Below are 20,112 nucleotides of genomic sequence, written 5' to 3'. Positions count from 1 at the left end.
GAGGGTCAATCTGGCCACCAGCTATTGTAGCTGGCACCAGGTGTCTATTGTGCATGGTGGGAGAGAGTATCGATTAAGCTTCGGGCTACCAAGACAGTAGGGACCACTGAGTAGTAGGCAGTCCAGAGGGTTGGAAACTGGCCTGACTGGGTCATTAGCAGTCTGGGGGTTGGGGATCTGGCCTGACCCTTTCAATAAGGTTAAAAACTAAGGAAATTGAAATAAAGTATGAACTTTAGTTAGTAATAATTTATCAATATTGGTTCACTAATTTTGACAAATGTATCCTAGTGAGGTCAACAATAGGGGAAACAAAGTATGAGGTATGTGGACCTCTGTAATATTCTTGCAACTTTCCTGTAAATTTAAAACTATTCTAAAATAAAACACTGTTGTTGTTTTCATTAAGTATCACCTAATGCACCAGAAAAAACCCACCCCACCTTGGGTGTGGGGTGTTGCTGGAGATGTTGAGAAGTGTTGCTCTGAAGGCTGACAAGTCTTCCTTGCAATCCTGGCTCTACCACACACTGCCCTTGTTGCCTTTGACCAGTCATATGACTACTTCCAACTTTCATTTCCTCTTTTACAAAATGTGAACAAATTCCTACCTTATCGATTCATTGAGACATTAAATGAGAAAATTGTGTAAAACATTTAGCACATAGTGATGGCTCAAGCACAATTATTATTAGCATTTTATTATAATTCTTACACTACTATTACCTCGGATGTCTTTGTGTCAGATAAGAAAACCATAGTGCTCCAAATATATATTTATTTATTTTTTCAAAAGCTAGTTTGAGTTATCTGCTTTTTAAAAAAGATTTTGTATATTTATTTTTAGAGAGAGGGATAAGGAGAAAGAAAGGGGGGTGGGAATATGGATGTGAATGAGAAACATCAGTCTGTTTCTTCTTGTACATGTCCCATTGGGACCAAACCACAACCTAGGCATGTGCCCTGGAATCAAACCAGTGACCTTTCAGTTGGCAGGACAATGTCCAACTGAGTCACACCAGTAAGGGCAAGTTGTCTGATTTTAACATATCAGTGCTCCAGGACAAGCTTGTGATTACTCTATTAACAAACATCAAAAAATGTACATGATGTTAACAATCTTTTTGACAATTTGGGGTATTTTGGAAAGGGGGGCATATCGTTAAGTTATACTGAACATTATGCTTAGGTAGGAGAATTTTCTTTCCTATTCTTCATAACTCCCAAATAAAATCGCATTACACCACTTTCTGTCCAAATAAAAGAGAGAATACAAGGGAAAAATTGTATGTAATCATGGTCTTCTTCCTCCTTCAGCCAAATTAAGGGAGGGGAGCAGAGAGAAAACAAGACCCTGTGTGCACATTTTTAACCTAGTAATTCTTTTTGCTAGTGTATGTGCCTGATCCCAATCACACTAGATCCATCCTCCTAGGGAGAAGGAAGGAGAAAGGGCAGAGTCTGCCTACAGTTTACGCACAATTTATAAAATGAAATTTTGTGCTGACATAAAAAATCCTGTCTCCACAGAATAGTACATAGGATGGGGAGAATCCTTATAATACAAACATCAGGGGGAAAAGTTAGGATTAAACCCTATTTACAGGGTAATTCACATGGATGGGGGAAATGAACAAATACTCATTTGCATAGAGAAAAAACTAGAAGAATATACTCTTCAACAAAACAGTGGTCACCTGAATTGTAGAACTTTGTAAACTTTGTTCTTTATACTTTTCTGTATTTTCTAGATCATAATTAACATTATTTAGAAGAGAGAAAAAGGAGGTAAAGCAGGTATAAGTTCATTTAATATTATGGGTATATGTGCTAGGAATCATGAAAGGCAAATGATAGTATGAAAGTAGCTTATAGCCCCAGCAGAGGATGCCTCACATAACTATGTGTGTCAAGGTGCTCCTCTGCAAAAAAAAAAAGGAAAAGAAAAAAAAAAGAAATGGTCTTAGAGACACCATTTTTGAGCTATCACTATTTCCAAGCACATTTCTAAGCACTTGGCAGAGAATCTTTTATTTAATCCCTACAGCAACTACATAAAGAGCTATCTACTCTAGCCTACTTGCTACAGGACGGGACCAAAAAACCACCAGAATTTATTTATTAAAAAATGTGTATTTATTCTTACATATTTAAACTTCAGTCACCTTTGAATTATTCTCCATTTGATGCAAAACACCTATGAAGACTTTTTTCCCACTGCTCAAAACAGTTTTTGAATTCGTCTGTTTTGATGCCTTTTAGTGTTTCTGCTATTTTTTGTTTCACCTTTTCCACATTGACAAAACCTTTCCCTTTGAGGAATTTTTTTTTAATCTGTGAATTCAAAAAACATTGCTAGGGGCATGACTGGGTGAATAAGGAGGGTGGGCACAGGGATCATGATGTTTTTGGTCAAAAACTGCTGAACACTCAGTGTAGTATAGGAAGGTCCACTCTTAGATCACCCATCATGAAATGGGAAAATGTGTTGAAAGAGTCTTCAAAAGAATTCACAGAACCCCAATGTAGCCTCTCACAACAATGCCATCTGGTACACTGATACAGATGGGTTCCTAGAACACTCACCTAGTGGAGGAAGCCTGTATTACAAGGGGCCTGCTCTCCAGAGGATAATTCCTTTTTTTTTGGTGGGGGGTCCCCTTCATACAAGCTTAGGCTCTGGGATCAGCCTGTCTTGGTTCAAAATTCAGGCTTTATCCCTTACTACCTATGTGACCTGGGCAGGTTATTACACCTCTCTGAGCCTCAGTGTCTACATCTATAAAACGGAGTTGTTATAAGTACTGAATGAAATAATGACACCAGAGTCCTTAATATATCTTGTTATATAGTAAATGTTCAATGTTCAACAAAATTGTGCAATAGTTATCCCCATTATGTGGATGAAGATGTTAAGGCTTAGAGAAGCTTTTATTGTCTATGGTCACATGCTTGTAAGTGGAAAGGCATTCAGACACCTGTCTTCTCAAGCACCAGGCTTTTAATCATATACCAGTAATTACTTTTATTGCTAAGCCACATAAAGCTTAATACTTTACAAACAATTGGCTTGAACTGAAATTTTTCTTTTGTGTCTGTAAATAAAGTTTAGTTGATTTGAGCTTGAATTTAACTTCTAAATTTATTTGAAATCATTTTCAAATAACTCTAACACCCAAACAAGCCTTCCAGTTCTACCAAAATAAATATACCTGTTGTGTATATTTATTTTGAAGGCAACATTTTCTGAAGAACTCATATGACAGAAAGGTGTCCTCCCAAACCTTGAATTTGGAAGACAAAAAAAGTCTCAAGCTGTATGTTTGAAAGGATGAGTTATATAAAGTGCTTAGTGCTTTATCTTAAAGAATGTATTACAAAGCCCCAAGGAAAAAATACAATTTAAAAGAATCTATTACCTTGATTTTATTTACTGCTTTTTTTTGAAAGCTAACACTAAGCTTTATATGAACATACAAAATAAACCATTTCTTGGTATATTTCAACTTGTCTGAAAGTCAGTTTCTTTGGTTACAGTTCAGAGGACATGTCTCAGTGAAAAATAAAAGATGTATTCACATTAATTATTTCCCCAGTGTATCAACTAGGATGAAATAAATGCTGGCCTCAGAAAGAAAAGTAAATTCTTAGAACAAAAGTTCTAGCAGATTTCTGTCCTTTGATGAACTCAGCATAACTGTCCCAATTGGAAGCCATATGGAGCCATGTCTCAGAATCCCAAGAACTGGGTTCTAGTCCCAGCTCAGCCATGGATTGACTCCCTGAGGAGCTCTGAGCTTCTCATTTAATAAATCTTGGTCTTGATCTCCCACCTAAAAAATGAGGAAAGATAATAAAGCAGTGGTTCCCCAAACGGACTATGTCAGAATCTCCTGGGGGAAATCTTAAAATATACAGATTCCTGGGGCCAACTCCAGATCTACTGAATAAAAATCCCTGGCTATTTGGCTTTAGAGCCTGTATATTAAACAAGTTCATTAGCTAGTTCTTGTATATCCACTTAATTCTTGCCATGCACTGGTGTGTGGTAACAACCAGACTGAAGATCCCTGATATCCAAGGTCTAGGCCAATTCTACTGTTGTAGGACACTGATTCTTTCAGTACTTCTCACCTTAAGAAATGGAAGCTGAGTAAATCCATAATTCGCTCTAAACACTGGTTTCTTCCGATCTAATGTTGTATCTATGCTTATGTATATATAGCTTGTGATACTGTGATATCACAAGAAATTGATATTTCTTCTTCTCCCCCAGTTCCTTATACAGAGAGCCTAAAACCTTGTAAATTCCTGAGTGATGGGGCTGATAGGAACACCTTTTCCTGAGCTCCTAAATCCCTTGGAATTTCCTGGGTAATAAGTCTTTTGTTGTTATGAGGCAACTCTTGGTAAGCCCTGAGACAGAGTCAGGATGGGGCTGGTCTTGGTCACCAGGAAGCCCAAACCTTGATTAGAAGCTTGTAACTTTCAGCTCAGCCCCAGCCTCTTCGGAGTATAGAATGGCTGGAGATTGAGTTAATAATCTATTGTACCTGAGTGATGAAATCTCCATAAATACTCCTAAATGGTGCTGTTCAAGGATCTTCTGGGTTTATGAGTGCATCCACACATTGGGAGGGTGTCATACCCCAATTCTACAGGGATCGAAGCTCCTTTGCTCAAGACCCTTCCAATTGTGCCCTGTGTTAAGTCTTCAAGTTGTTCATTTGAATCCTTTATAATATTCTTTATAATAAACCAATATAGTAAGTAATAGAGTTCTGTGAGCCACTATAGTAAATTAGGAAGCCAACATCTTATGCTTGGTGCATTGCATCATTGCTTCTCCTAACTATAGACAGTTTAAATACCCAACATAGAGGGAATGGTTAAATGAGTTATTGTATATCCATCATATGACATATTAGCCATTAAACAGAATGATTTATGACATGAGTTCCACTAGGTCAACTCTATGTATGCATATTGTGTCAGCAATTGTTACATAATAAACCACATAAAACTCAATGCTTACAAAATAGACATTCACTATTTCTTGTTGCTCTTTGGATAAGCAGACTTGCTGGGGATCAGCAGGGCTTGCTCTTGTGTCTGTAATCAGCTGTCAAGTCATCCAGATACTGACTAGCCTAGACAACCTCATCGACATGTTCAGTGGTCTTTTGGCTGTTGGTTGGGCAATGGGGGTGACTGTACCATGTGTCTTTTTCATTCAGTAGACTAGTCAAAGTTTATCCTCATACTTGCTTGGAAAAGTTCCAAGAAAGAGAATGGAAACTGCAAGGCAATTTGAGACCTAGACTCAGAACAGGCACAAGTTCACTTCTGCTACATTCTGTTGGCCAAAGCCAGACGTAAGGTGAACCCAGGCTCAAGGAGTGCAGAAGTAGACTCTACTTCTTGCATAAGAAGAGCTGCAAAGTCATATTGAATGAGGGTGGATATAGGAAAAGGAATAAGAGATTCAGTGTTGGGTTTTTTTTTTTTTGTAATTAATGTACCACATAGATGAGCAATAAATAACTAGAAGGCACATAAAAATGCAAAGAATTGATGTGTTGGCAAGGCTAGGGTAATAGGACTGTGGGTATATTTTTTCTTTTTACCTTTATTATTTCATGTAGGTAGCTATAATATTGGTGGTGCAATAAAGAATTATTGAAAGAAAAAAACACAATAAGGGAAACCATGGTGAGAAAATATTTACAACTCCATTACTCACTATACTGAACAAATTGTATCAATAATTCGTATGTCATAAACCAACATATTATTCTATTCTGTAGAGCATGTAGGTGGAAAACAATGGAAAGGTCCTCAAATTGCTAAAGCTATAGTTGTCTAAGATATAGTCAGTGTCCTTGGATTTCAAATGGAATTTAATCATGACATACCCAGTAATTCTTAGCATTTATGCACACTCTGCATATTACTAGGGCTGGTATCACCTCAGGGCTATAAAACTTTGGCAGTCTCTGGAAACCCTAGGGAACAATTTTTACTTAATGGCCCTGTTTTTTCAATAGTTGAAATTGCCCATTTAAGAAGCAAATTTTTAGTTTTTTTTAAAAAGGATTGTAACTATTTTGAATATGTCATTCTTTAAAAGTATAAGTTGTTCATGTCCTTGTGTTTTAAAATAGAGTTGATAGAAAATATTTTAATCATTTTTGACAATGTTGTTCTTTGACATAATGCAATGACCTCCTCAGAGCCCAGGCAGCTAAGCAGTGTTTTTTTTCTTTACATTAAATTTTCTAAGAATAGTATGTGTTCAAATTCTTATTTATGTCCTTTTTATTGTTTCTGTGCTCTCTTTTCTCCCACATACTCTCAGTGTGTCTGCTTCTGAGAGTCTGTTCCATTTTACTTGGTTCCTTCTTATGTGTTGTCATCTTAGAAAAACCAACTGTATTAAGATTATTTATAAAACAAGAGTAATTATGCTCTAAGGAAGGGCCAGGGAGCTCTAATCTGAGTTAGGTACTTAACCTTTAGTGTATGGAACCTTGGTGACACATATTTGCCTGATTGTTTTCTGATTTTTGCCAATATCCAGAGACAGATAAGAGCTAGATTGTTGGAATCCAAAGCCTTGACACATCACTAGGTGTCAAGGAGGTAAAGATATAAGTGACCTGAAATAATAAATAGACTAAATACATTCTAGATGGCCTAACTATGCTCTGAATATTAAGTATTTCATAACCCTATTTTGTCAAAGATTAGCTTGTCAAATAAATTATGGACTTTTTTGAAGTACTGACTTATTTTTATATTATAAGTTAGAGTGCAGGGTGGATTTGCTTGTTCATTCATTCCACACCATCATTCATTTACTCATACACTGAGGATGCATATGCATATACACAAACACACACACAATGATAGAAACCCTGTCCTCATGGAAATTAACATTCATGTTTAGAAGATAGAAATATAAGCACATAATTGTGAAATATTAACATAGATGCTGTAACTGAGATATGTGAGCCACTATAGAAGAAAAGAAAATGGAGGCGAAAAAAGAACCCCCAACCCCAGACCTTTCTGTCTCTGTAAAATGTAGTTGATAATATTCAACTAACAGGTTTATTGAATAAGAATGTAAGAATGTATTAGGATCCTGGATAATGACATATGCACTTTTTAAAAAAGTTTATTATACAAAGAATTATATGTAAGCATTGGCAGAAAGTATATGCACTCTGCTTTTTGAGAGACTTGTATTCAAATTTTGATTTCATCACGTATTAGGTAAGTTTTTACTTAGCTCTACTTTCCTTTTCTGGAAAATGATCCTGGGGTTAATTTCTGCCTTGCAGCATTGCTGGGAGAAGAAAGTAAAAGAATATAATTAGAGTGCCTCACACAGTGTCTGCAAAAGAGTAAGTGTTCCACAAATGTCAGCTCCTTTTTGTTTTGCCTCTTTACAGAGGTGACAAGTGGTCTGGGTTCTTGAGGATGAGTAGGAGTTCAAAAACCAAATGATAAGACTCTAATAGGAAAAGGGGATTTTCAACAAAGAAAATGTGGAGATTTGCTTTCAAAAATGGAATATGATTTGTGAAACTGTTTACTCTATCCAGCAGACCTAATAAATCTTCTCTCTTTCTTTGTCTTCAATAATGCCAGTTTCTACTGGATCTATGAACTCACCTGTACCACCTCACTGATAAAATGTATACGAGCCCTCATTGCTATAAACCTAATATGGTACTTATGAAAGAGAAACCAATAATACTGGATGAATTAACACATTTTTAATGTGCAAGGAAGAACAAGATTTCCTTTCCACAGTCATATGCCCAGGGTTTGAAAAATCATATGGAAGAAGCTTGACATCTATTTATAGTAGTCTCCCCTTATCCACAGGGCATACCTTTCAAGACCCCCAGTGGATGCCTGAAACCACAGACAGTACTGAACCCTATATATACTATGTTTTTTCCATACATGCATGCCTATGAAAAAGTCTAATTTGTACACTAGGCACATTAATAGAGTAACAACAATAACTGATAGTAAAATGGAATAATGATAATAATATACTGTAATAAAAGTTATGTGAATGTGTCTCTCTCTGAAAATATTATACTGTACTCAACTTTTTAATAAAAAGGAAGTACTTTATGGCTTATTTTTGGCGTGCCCAAATTGCCAGCACTTTGGGACCATTATTAAGTAAAATAAGGGCACTTGCGGGTAGCATATACATGTAAAGTGTGGATATACTGGACAAAGGAACAATTCACATCCTAGGCAGGTCAGAACAGGACTTGAGAGATTTTGTCACACTCCTTAGAATGATGCACAGTTTAAAATTTATGAATTGTTTATTTCTGGAACTTTTTACTTAATGTTTTTGGACCATGGTTGACCACGGGTAACTAAAACTGCAGAAAGTGAAATTGTGGATAAGAGGGGACTGCTGTGTTCAGAAGTGGTCTATCCATCCATTTTCTGAGCACCTATCTCTTGCAAAATATTGGGTTAAAGGGGGATATAAACATGAAGATGGCTAACTATGACCCAAAGAGAAGGAAATGTGGTTAATACAAGGAAAAACTAAAATGGATGGCAGTGGGAATTTACTTGGTCTTTGAAGAACCAGCAGAGTCATGTTTATCCAGGAACAACATGAAGGCATTCTATTGGAGGGAACAGCATAAGCAAAGGGGCTGAGCATGGACACAAATGGCTAGAGAGAGAAGCCTTCTCTGTTACATGAATCACCAAGCCTTTTAAAAACAAAACAAGCACAAAGACAAAATCATGCAGGAGAAGTAGAGCCAGAACCAACCTAAATCTTTCCTTGGAGCCCTCATGAAAAAGTCATGGTTAAAAAAAAAATGTAATGGTTTCCTCCTTCCCTTTTCTCCTTTCCTGCTGTGACATAGGCCTTTCAAAGGTACCTGTAGCACTCCCTGCCGTGGGTGTGCCCTCTCCCCCAAGCTCTCAGGGCCCCCACACAGGCCTTCAGCATCTTTCTGTTGTGACCTGGTCTCTCAGCCTGAGGACCATGGGTTGTCAAGCAGTATAGGCAGGAAATGTAGATGATTTAATGCTTGCAGTATCCAAGAAGGGGAGGGAGTTGGAGGGTAAATGCACCAGCTTCCTGCACCTCATGGTAATCTGCTCATTCATACATCTTTTGTTCGCTCCCTTATATTTTTTGTTACCTACCTTCACTTTCCTGTTGCAACCCCCCACTTTCTTTCTTTGGAATCACCTTCCAAATAAACTACTGGCACTTATATCCCTTTTCTCAAGAGGAACTTGTCAGGAAGGATAACCTAAGACAGCATTGCCTAAGCTACTGGTGGTACCCAGAGCAGCAGAGCTAATGAACTCACTTGGGAAGAGTTGGGGCTGGTTCCAGGCAAGGCAGCAGAGTCCAAGCTGATTCTAGGAAATGGTTCAAGGTGTGTTTCTGTTGGTCTTTTGACTTTGCTTTTTTAGTTAGTTGTATTTTAAGGAGGGTGTAATGAGTTAATTCATATGAAGAGTTTAGGCAAGGTCCTGGCACATAAATATTAGCCATGGAGGGAGAAGAAGAGGGAGAGAGACATTGATGTGCAAGAGAACATGAATTGGTTGCTTCTCATGCACCCCCAGCCAGGGACCTGGCATGCGACCCTGGCATGTGTCCTGACTGGAAATTGAACCAAGACATCTGGGATGGCAGGCCAGTGCTCAACCCACTGAGCCACATCAGCTACGGCTTTCCTCTTGTTTTTGTGGGAGCAAGCTTACTAGAAGAGGAGGACCCAAGACACAACAGAGAGGTGAGAAGGAGAGGTAGCCGTATTGGCTCATTATCATCTTCTACCTCCATGGCACAGATTCCAGAAGGCAGCCTTTCTCCCTGTAGATGAGACTCCTCTTCTTACTCAGAGTCTTTGTTGAATATGGGACTCGCCTTGTGACAAGCCATGGTTGCCTTGTTAACTGTAACTTAATCTAAGCACTGGCCTCATGCACTTATACCTTGTCAAATTCACAGGGACAAGAAGGAGTTGGGGAGCCTCCTGGTTGATAAATCAGGTGATCAGGGTTTGGAAATGGCAATTTGGGTCTTTATAAGTTGCCCAGGTGATTTGGATGTGTAGCTAGGTTTGAGAAACATATTGCTAAATGGCTTTGATCCCCAGCACGTGCAGCCAGGTTTGAGAACTATGCTGCTAAGTAGTTTTGATATACAGATTGTGGTGCTATAACAGAAAAGGTGGACGTTTTTCCTCCAACCAGAGGGTAAGGCACACTTTCCTTAGACTACGACTAATGTCAGAACAAGTCGTGCTTTGGCCTTTTAAAAGTAGTTCCTGTCTCCACACTTTTCAGAGACAAGAGGAAAGGGGTTGCTCTTGGCACTGAGATAAGTGACATTTTGCAAATATCAGAATGTCCTGTTCTTCAAATTCACTCTCTTAATTTGTATCATTTAACAACTTGGAGATGGTTTAAGAAGAAACTAACATTTTAAGGAAGACACTGGATTCTATTTTAAAAAGAGACGCACAGCTGAATGAGAAAACTGCCTTCTCTCTGTGAGAGTGCACGTGGCATTTTGAACTGTTCTAAGCAGGCCCGCAGTAATAAATGATCAGCTATCAGAGGAAGAATATTTGTATCTTACGTTTATGGAGGGAGACACTGAGCACAGAGACTAACAGGAACTCTTTAGTATTGCAAATTTTACTTCTCACAGTACTTTCACAGGAGCTGTCGCTTGGCATCACAGCTGCCCAGGGAGATAGCTGAGGCTGCACCACCACTCCTTGTATCCCTGAATCCAAGGGTTTGGAAAAATGTAAATTAAAAATGCAGGAAGCATCCCACAGATAGGAGGAATTTTTTTATTGTTGTTGTTAGTAAAACTGTAGAGGTTTTATTGGCCAAATGGATTGGCTAAATGGATTTCATTGGCTAAACAAAAGATATATTTGCTTTAAGCCAAATGGCCAAATCCCTTATCATAGAAATCCAGGGACACCTTTGGCATAGACAGACTCAGGCAAAAGAGAGAGGTTTTTCAAAGATTTGAGAGCTCCCAGCCCTCAAATGAAAATACCCCAGGTCATTTTGACTGACTCCATTCCCTTGGGACATAACATCATCACCACATACATCCCTAAGATTGGAGCTGGGAGTTAAGTGGGCAGAATACCTTCAGATGGAATCATAACCAAACAGACCAGGACTGGAGTCCTCAGAGCTCCGTAAAAACACTTGAATGTTATAAAAATTCGTCAGTTTGTAAACTCAATGGGGGAAAAAAAGACTTTCATCCCCTTCCCCACCTACATCCAGTTTTATTAAGAGACATAATTTGGTCTGGGTTTTGGAGGCATGTTTGTGTTACAGAGGGATTTTAACACAATTTGTTGGGAAGAAAAGGCAAACCAGAAAGCCATTTTGCAAGTATTTGATTCTTAAATCTATCTTGCCTTAAGCATTAGCAGGGAGAGAGAATGCATGTCATTCATGTTGTTATAATTACTATCAGGCTTTTGTTATTTATATAACCAGCAATATCATTCCCATTTTATAGGCGATGAAATTTAGAAAGGCTAAAAGGGTCACATGTGTACATATAGTTGGATATGGCACATCCCTTCATGGGGAAATGATCCATGAGAAAAAGTCATGAATCTCTTGATCAAATTTACTATTCATTTCTCAGTGTACTGGGCAAGATCATTGAAAATGGGCTCTGTGTTTTCCTTCTCTTACTCTCATTACAATACTAACAAGATTCATATAAAAATAGGTCCTAGGGGTTCTTTCTGACATAAAGTCTTTATCCTTAGTCATAATAACAACTATTCATCTCTGATTTCACATCAGTCTTTAAAAAATATATGTGTCAGAAACAGCCAAACTTATAAACCATCTATTTGCTGATAGAGCTCTATTATTAAAAAAGAAAAAACAGAGCTATGTCTTTGCTTTTTTTTATTAGAATTATAAATATGAGCTTAATAAAGTTCATTCATTTTATCCTGCTTAACTATTTAGTAAAGACTTATTTAGTACCTACTATATGCAAAGCAATATTGGGTACTATGCAAGACAGCAGGAAGACTGATTCCACTGCTCAGTTTTATGGTGGAACCACTTTTAACTCCTTACACCAGAACAGCAGATGTAATCACCAAAAAAGTATGCAATTGAAATACATCATGGCTTCTGCTTTCCAGTAACTGTAAAATCTGTCAGAGAGGTGTTGTCCAGCTGCCCACCTGGTAAATGCTAAACTTGCACACAATAGCAAGGCTGGTAATACAGAGACTTACAGCCTGGAGTTTGGAGTCACACAACCCAGGTTCAAATCCTAGCTCTAGCTCCTTTTAGTTGTGCAAATGTGGGCAATTACTGAACAACAGTAAATCTTAGCTTTCTCATTTGTAAACTGAAGATAACAATGGATTCCAAGTGACTGGGTTGAATAATAATCAAATGAGATAATGCATGAATGGAGTTTAGGCTAATAATACCCAGGAATAAGTATTAGCACTATTATTAATATCAGAAAGATCCTCTGCAGGAAATGACAATGGCCATATTCCTCTGTTAGATCAATGGTTCTCCATTATTTTTTATTTAAGACATAAAACTTTCTGTTCAAATGCCATCATGTACAAAAGGCTTGAATACAGGATAGTAAACAGTGGATTACAGTGGCATGAGGTGAAGTAGAGAAGGGTGTGGGGCCCCTAGAACCATCTCCCCATCTCCTTTGTGTGCCAAGGAGCATTTCAATGGAATTCATGGTGTGCAGCTTAAGTTCTAGGATATTAAAGATCATTTTTAATTTTTATTATACAGGGATGTGACATGATTTTGGTCATTTGAATGTGCCATCTGTATTCTAGTACATATATGTATGTAGAAATATTTATTTTACTATTGTACTTTACATTTAAAAAATTGTGAGGCTACAATATGTTCACATGTTTACCTTTATAACTAAGAAATACATCATGGTAATTCAGTATTATTCATTCAATAATTCAACAAATATGTAATGAGCATTATTATACACCAGACCCTGGTAGTATTTATGCAAATAAGTCAGAAACATCCTAAGTTCCTTTTGGACAGGGACCATGTTTATATTTTTCTCTGCTGTATCCAGAGAACTTAGCACATACCTGGCATATAGCACACACTCCCTAAGCAATTGTTTTATGAAATTTTAGGATAATGAATTATTGTCCTTTCATGTAGGAGATTAACAAAGTTGTCATAATCCGAGAACTGTTCTTCCCTATTGAGAACATGGGCCCCACCTAGGCTTTAGCTGAGATATATAAAATCCAAGTTCCCTTCTCTCCAGAGTCAAAGTATTTCTGAGATACAAAGGGAGTTTTTAAAGGCCCATTGGTTTGCAATATTTAATTAGAGCAGGAATGAAAGCAGAAGGCTAATCAGCATGTAATAATTCTTGACTTTTTGCCTGAGGTCCAGGGGAATCACTGATGGACATCCGGGAATCCATAAATCACCCTCCACCAAGTGTCAGAAAGAAGCAACTTCCCACAGACCTGCTCTAAGTAGACTGACCAGTGTAGTATGAATATTCAGAAATGCTGACACTCAAAACCATTTTAAACAAATATTTGCTTCAAGTCATATACCTCAATGTTTTTCTGTAGTCTCTCATATTCCAGTGAGGGGAGAAACTGCTAAATCTTTCTGAACAGGATGTGAGTTTTCCTTTCTTTTCCAAAACAGGAAAAGCTCTTCCCTCCAGGAGAAATGAAAGAGCCACGTGTTATCTCTATAAAGCAAACAGAAGCTGACAAAGAGTGTCACTATCAAGATTAGAGTTATCACCATTATTGTTATATGCTGGATGTTTGCTATAAACTTAGCAATCTGTATGCATTACTTTACAAGTATCCAATTTTATAGGTGAAGGCATGTGACAAGACTACATAAGTGGTAAGGGATAGAAGTGGAGCTCAAACCCACCTGTTTTGGATAGTCAGGTAGGAAAGAATAGACACATTCAATCTTGAATAATTCAGGGAATATAAAAAGGGATAGATTAAAAAGGGAGGACAGGGTTTAAGTAAATCACAAAGGGGTAGTGCAGATCCAGTACCTTGGGATAGTTACCCAGAGGAGCTATTACCATCCTACACCTGAAGAATCAAGTTGGGGAAGAGAGAAAGACAGACACAGATAAACTGTTTGGAGAAGGCAACTTCACAGCACCTGTGGCCTTCACTGGAGGGATGTAACCAATTTGCAGACCCTTTAGGGGGGACAAAGAGAATGAATACCCAGACCTTGGTCTCCTCCTACACTCTGATCTCCTAGCAGAGTATTTCTTTTTATTTATTTTTTAATTTATATTAAAAAATATTTATTGATTATGCTATTACAGTTGTCCCATTTCCCCCCTTCACTCCACTCCATCCTGCACACCCCCTCCCTCCCACATTCCTCCCCTATAGTTCATGTTCATGGGTCATGCATATAAGTTCTTTGGCTTCTACATTTCCTATATGATTCTTACCCTCCCCTTGTCTATTTTCTACCTACCATTTATGCTACTTATTCTCTGTACCTTTACCCCTCTCTCCCCCTCCCATTCCCCTGTTGATAACCCTCCATGTGATTTCCATTTCTCTGGTTCTTTTCCTGTTCTAGTTGCTTGCTTAGTTTGCTTTTGTTTTTGTTTTAGGTGTGGTTGTTAATAACTGTGAGTTTGCTGTCATTTTTACTGTTCATATTTTTGATCTTCTTTTTCTTAGATAAATCCCTTCAACATTTCATATAATAAGGGCTTGGTGATGATGAACTCCTTGAACTTGACCTTATCTGGGAAGCACTTTATCTGCCCTTCCATTCTAAATGATAGCTTTGCTGGATACAGTAATCTTGGATGTAGGTCCTTGCCTTTCATGACCTGGAATACTTCTTTCCAGCCCCTTCTTGCCTGTAAGGTCTCTTTTGAGAAATCAGCTGACAGTTTTATGGGCACTCCTTTGTAGGTAACTGTGTTCTTTTCTCTTGCTGCTTCTAAGATTCTCTCCTTCTCTTTAATCTTGGGTAATGGAATTATGATGTGCCTTAGTGTGTTCCTCCTTGGGTCCAGCTTCTTTGGGACTCTCTGAGCTTCCTGGACTTCCTGGAAGTCTATTTCCTTTGCCAGACTGGGGAAGTTCTCCTTCATTATTTGTTCAAATAAGTTTTCAATTTTTTGTTCTTCCTCTTCTCCTTCTGGTACCCCTATAATTTGGATGTTGGAATGTTTAAAGATGTCTTGGAGGTTCCTAAGCCTCTCCTCATTTTTTTGAATTCTTGTTTCTTCCTTCTTTTCTGGTTGGATGTTTCTTTCTTCCTTCTGGCCCACACCATTGATTTCAGTCCCAGTTCCCTTCCCTTCACTATTGGTTCCCTGTACATTTTCCTTTGTTTCTCTTAGCATAACCTTCATTTTTTCATGTAATTTGTGACCAAATTCAACCAGTTCTGTGAGCTTCCTGATTAGCAGTGTTTTGAACTGTGCATCTGAGAGGTTGGCTATCTCTTCATTGCTCAGCTGTATTTTTTCTGGAGCTTTGAAGTGTTCTGTCATTTGGGCCATTTATTATTTTTTTTTGTCTTGGCCCTCCTGTTAAGTAAAGGGGCGGAGCCTTGGGTGTTCACCAGGGCAGGGTAATGCTGGTCACTGGCTGTGACGCTGTACGTGGAGGAGGGGCCAAGAGGGAACAATGACGCCTGCTCCACTCTCTGCCAGATTTCAGTCACTCCCTCCACTACCCAGAATTAAATTGGGCCCCTCTGGTGCCGATTCCCGAGTGGGTGGGATTGTGCATACTCTAGGCCCCTGTGGGTCTCTCCAACGACCTCTCCTGTGAGGCTGGGAGTTTCTCCTGCTGCCACCTCAACCCCCATGGGTGTTGTCAATCAGAGGTTTGAGGCTTTATTTCCCCACTCTGGAGCCCTTGGTTGTGTGGTCTGCTTCACTCCCCAGCTGTTTCTCCCAGTTTATCTATGCGAGAATGTGGGGCCACGGGGTCTCTCAGCTGTAGCCTGGCCTGCCCCATTCCACAATCTGCCACCTCACTGAGTCCGTCAGCCACTGCTCTTCTGAGAGTCCTCTCTGTCCCGGCTGCTCGTCTCTGCCCCTCCTACCGGTCTACATGAATGTTTCTTCTTTAACTCCTTGGTTGTCGGACTTCCATACAGTTTGATTTTCTGTCAGTTCTGGTTGTTTTTTGTTTTTAAATTGTTATTGTCCTTCTTTTGGTTGTGCGAGGAGGCGCAGTGTGTCTACTTATGCCTCCATCTTGGCCGGAAGCTCCCCAGAGTATTTCCCATTGGCTGCACCTCCCACTGAGATGCTTCCTGTGGTGGGAAGGTACAAGGTGAGTCATCTTTTGTGGTCTCATGTGGTGATGTGTTTGTGTTCCCTAGGTCAGCCTGTTGAGACTCCCACAGAGAAGGTGGGAAAGGGGATCTAGAGAGACAAACAGAAGCTGTCTAGCACAATGTCTGCCTAAAGGGGAGTGGCCTCAGCTATATACATTCTGCCTCCAAATGTGTCTGTCTATCCCTCATTCAGCAAATCTTCTTTGCTTGTCTGCTTTGTGCCAGGGACTTTGCTCTGGGTTGAGGACGTGGAGACAAATACAATATAACCTGTGCTTGAAGACCTTAGACTCATGGTCTAAGATGGTCCACAGAATGTGTCCTGAACATTTTTGGTTTGCTGTTTTAACAACCATTTTCTCTCCTTTTTCCTCCCATGCAGGGCTACATTTTCACCCAAATATCCTAACACTCCTCAAATCTCATTCCACAATATATCTTAGCTTCTCTTATTTCCACAAAGGTCTCCACTATATTCAGGTTCTTTCAGGAAGCCTTGAACTCTACTGAGAAAGCTAATAATCTAATAAATTTTCAAATTATACTGATACTATTCTATTTCATGAGGTATTTGAGAAAGAAAAGAGACAGAATTAGAGAAAAATATTCTTTCTCCTATGAGGGAAATATAAGAAAAGAGGCCTAGAAAGTTTGGCCTTAACTCTCTATATATCCTACCTACCTAAATAAAAATAAATTGCATTTTACCCCTGCTAGGAGTTGTGCTCAGTCAGAGCAAGGAAGACACCATTAAAGGTTTCAGGCTTGTTCCATGAGTGGATTGAATGTAAGTGCTCTCATTGCTATAGCTTGAAAGAGCTGAAATTGTTTTTTGCAGCAAAATGGAAGAACCTTATCTAACTCTACTGGTCATTTATTAGTGTGGTCAGAGTAGTTTCTTTGTCTTCAATTACCTCCCTTCCCCAACAGCAAGGGAGAGATCCTCGTGGTGCTGGAATTTTCCTCTCAGTCCTTGCCAGATGCTTAGAAAGCTAGGCCTCCCACTGTCCAACCCCTAAGCAGAGAGGTCTAAAAGGACCCCTTATGAGAAGCCACATGTTTAGAAAAAGAAGCTATAACAGAAAGGAACTATGGCATTTACCAGGAGGTGTGTCTGCCAAAGAGGAGAAAAGCTTTATAGTTCAGAGAAAAAAAATTATTTAAAGTTGTCTGAAGGCCATGTTCATTTGAAAGATCAGATTTGAAGATCTGACTGTATTGGAAATTAGCATTGCTAATGAGGTTTTCAGAGACTCACAGATTATTTTAATCTACTTAACCTTCTCTATAAATACTCAACCTAGAAAACACTCTACTTCTATTTTTAATAGTCTAATAATGGACAAATGTTATTTTTTAGGCTTAATGCTAACATCATTTTTGAAACAAATACCATCAAATAACAGCAAATTATTTTTGTCAGTTCCAATGGCATGTTAGAGAGTGGTAGTTAACTTTCTGAAATGTCTGACAAATTGGAGGGTAAAACAGTGTAAGTGGCTAGCTGACAAGACTATATATACAAATGTACAGTCAGGTGTGCAAGTACCACCTGTTCTATGTGGGCACGGGTGAACTGAACCCTGGGAACACAAGCTCTTATAAAATATTTGGTCTGTATGATTTACAACAGAAACTCCCCAAGAGATTTGACATGGCCTCCACTTAAATCAATAGGATACAACCTTCCTTATTTCAACCCTGAATAAGGAAGTGAAAACAATCTGTGTCCAGAAAGGTGAATGAACCAATCATGCTTGTTCACCTGCCCTGCATTTCAAGACTAAGCTCCTTTGATAAATGTAGGTATTTTTGCCTGTTTCAAGCCTATTTTTTGTGTTGATTCATTCATTTATTAGATGTTATTAAGCATCTACTATGTGCCAAGTATTCTCTTAAACACTGAAGATATGGTATTATACAAAACAAACAAGATTCCTACTTTCCTAGAGGATATCTCCTAGTGAAGGAAGACAAGCAATAATTAAATGAACAAGTGAATAAGCCACCGCCAACAACAGCAGCTAAACACAGGGTAATGTGAAAGGCAGTGATTGGGCAGAGAAAGGTTTTTGCTTTTTGTTTTTTGGGTTTTTTTTAGGTTATGTGGTCTGGGTAGAGCAGATAGGAGCACTGAGAATTGAATGACAAAGGAAAAGGCAGTAGCCAAAATCAGGAGAAACGATGTTCCAGGAAGAAGGAAAAGCAAGTGCAAAGGCATAGAAGGCCAGTGTGGTTGAAGAGTATGGAGGGAGAGGGTTAGAATAAGATGAAAACAAAAAGGTAGATGCAGTCACATCATATAATGCTTTGAAGGCATTGTTAAGAGTTTGAGTTTTACTTTAAAGCTACTGGACAACTATTGGAATGTATTTCTTAGATGAGTGATATTATCTAATTTATACGTTAACCAACTCAGTTTGGATAATATATGGAGAATGATTTCTAGGGATAAGAGTAAATGCAGGGAGACCTGTTGGGGTCAATTGCAGGGTCCAGGTGGGAGATGATGGCAGTAGGGTGGTAGCAGGGAAGACATAGAGCACCCTAACACTTTCTCTGGAACAAAATGTGAGGCAGGAAAAACTAACCCAATCAGCAGAATAGAATTGCACTAGTCTTAGAACCTTATTTAGTCCAAGTTGACCCAAAATATCCTTCAGAGATCATTCAGTGAAAACCCTTCAATTTAAATATGGAAAAAATTGGGACTTCTGGCAAAGATGGAAGCACAAGTAGACACACTGTGCATCCTTGCACAACCAAAAGAAGGACAACAACAAATCTAAAAACAAAACAAAACAAAACAACCAGAACTGCCAGAAAATTGAACTGTATGGAAGTCCGACAACCAAGGAGTTAAAGAAGAAACATTCATCCAGACCAGTAGGAGGGGCGGAGACAGGCAGCTGGATGGAGAGAATTCATGGCAAGCCAGCCACCGGTGGACAGGACGGCCCCACATTCGTGTGCAGATAAACCAGGAAGAACAACTGGGGAGTGAGATAGACCAAGCAACCCAGGGTTACAGCTTGGGGAAACAAAGCCTCAAAACCTCTGAGTGAAAAAACCTGTGTAGCTTGAGGCAGTGGGAAAAACTCCCAGCCTCACAGGAGAGTTTGTTGGAGAAACCCACAGGGTCCTAGAATGCAAACAAACCCACCCACCTGGGAATCAGCATCAGAAGGGCCCAATTTAATTGTGGGTAGAGGGGGATGTGACTGAAAGCTGGCAGAGAGCTGAACAAGCACCATTGTTCCCTCTCGGACCCCTCCCCCACATAGAGTGTCAACAACGTGGGTTGCCCCGCCCTGGTGAACACCTAAGGCTCAGCCCCTTTACTTAACAGGAGTGCCAAGACAAAAAATAAATAAATAAATGGCCCAAATGAAAGAACACATCAAAGCTCCAGAAAAAATACAACTAAATGACAAAGAGATAGCCAACCTATCAAATGCACAGTTAAAAACACTGGTAATCAGGATACTCACAGAAATCATTGAGTATGGTCAAAAAATAGAGGGAAAAGTGAAGGCTATGAAAAGTGAAATAAAGGAAAAGGTACACGGAACCAACAGTGATGGGAAGGAAACAGGGACTCAAATCAACGGTTTAGGGCAGAAGGAACAAATGAACATTAAACTAGAACAGAATGAAGAAATAAGAATTCAAAAAAATAAGGAGAGGAGTAGAAACCAC

The sequence above is a fragment of the Desmodus rotundus genome, chromosome 8, assembly GCF_022682495.2.
Source record: "Desmodus rotundus isolate HL8 chromosome 8, HLdesRot8A.1, whole genome shotgun sequence".
In the NCBI taxonomy this organism is placed as follows: Eukaryota; Metazoa; Chordata; class Mammalia; order Chiroptera; family Phyllostomidae; genus Desmodus; species Desmodus rotundus.
The sequence above is the reverse complement of the archived record's forward strand: the minus strand, read 5'-3'. Positions refer to the sequence as shown.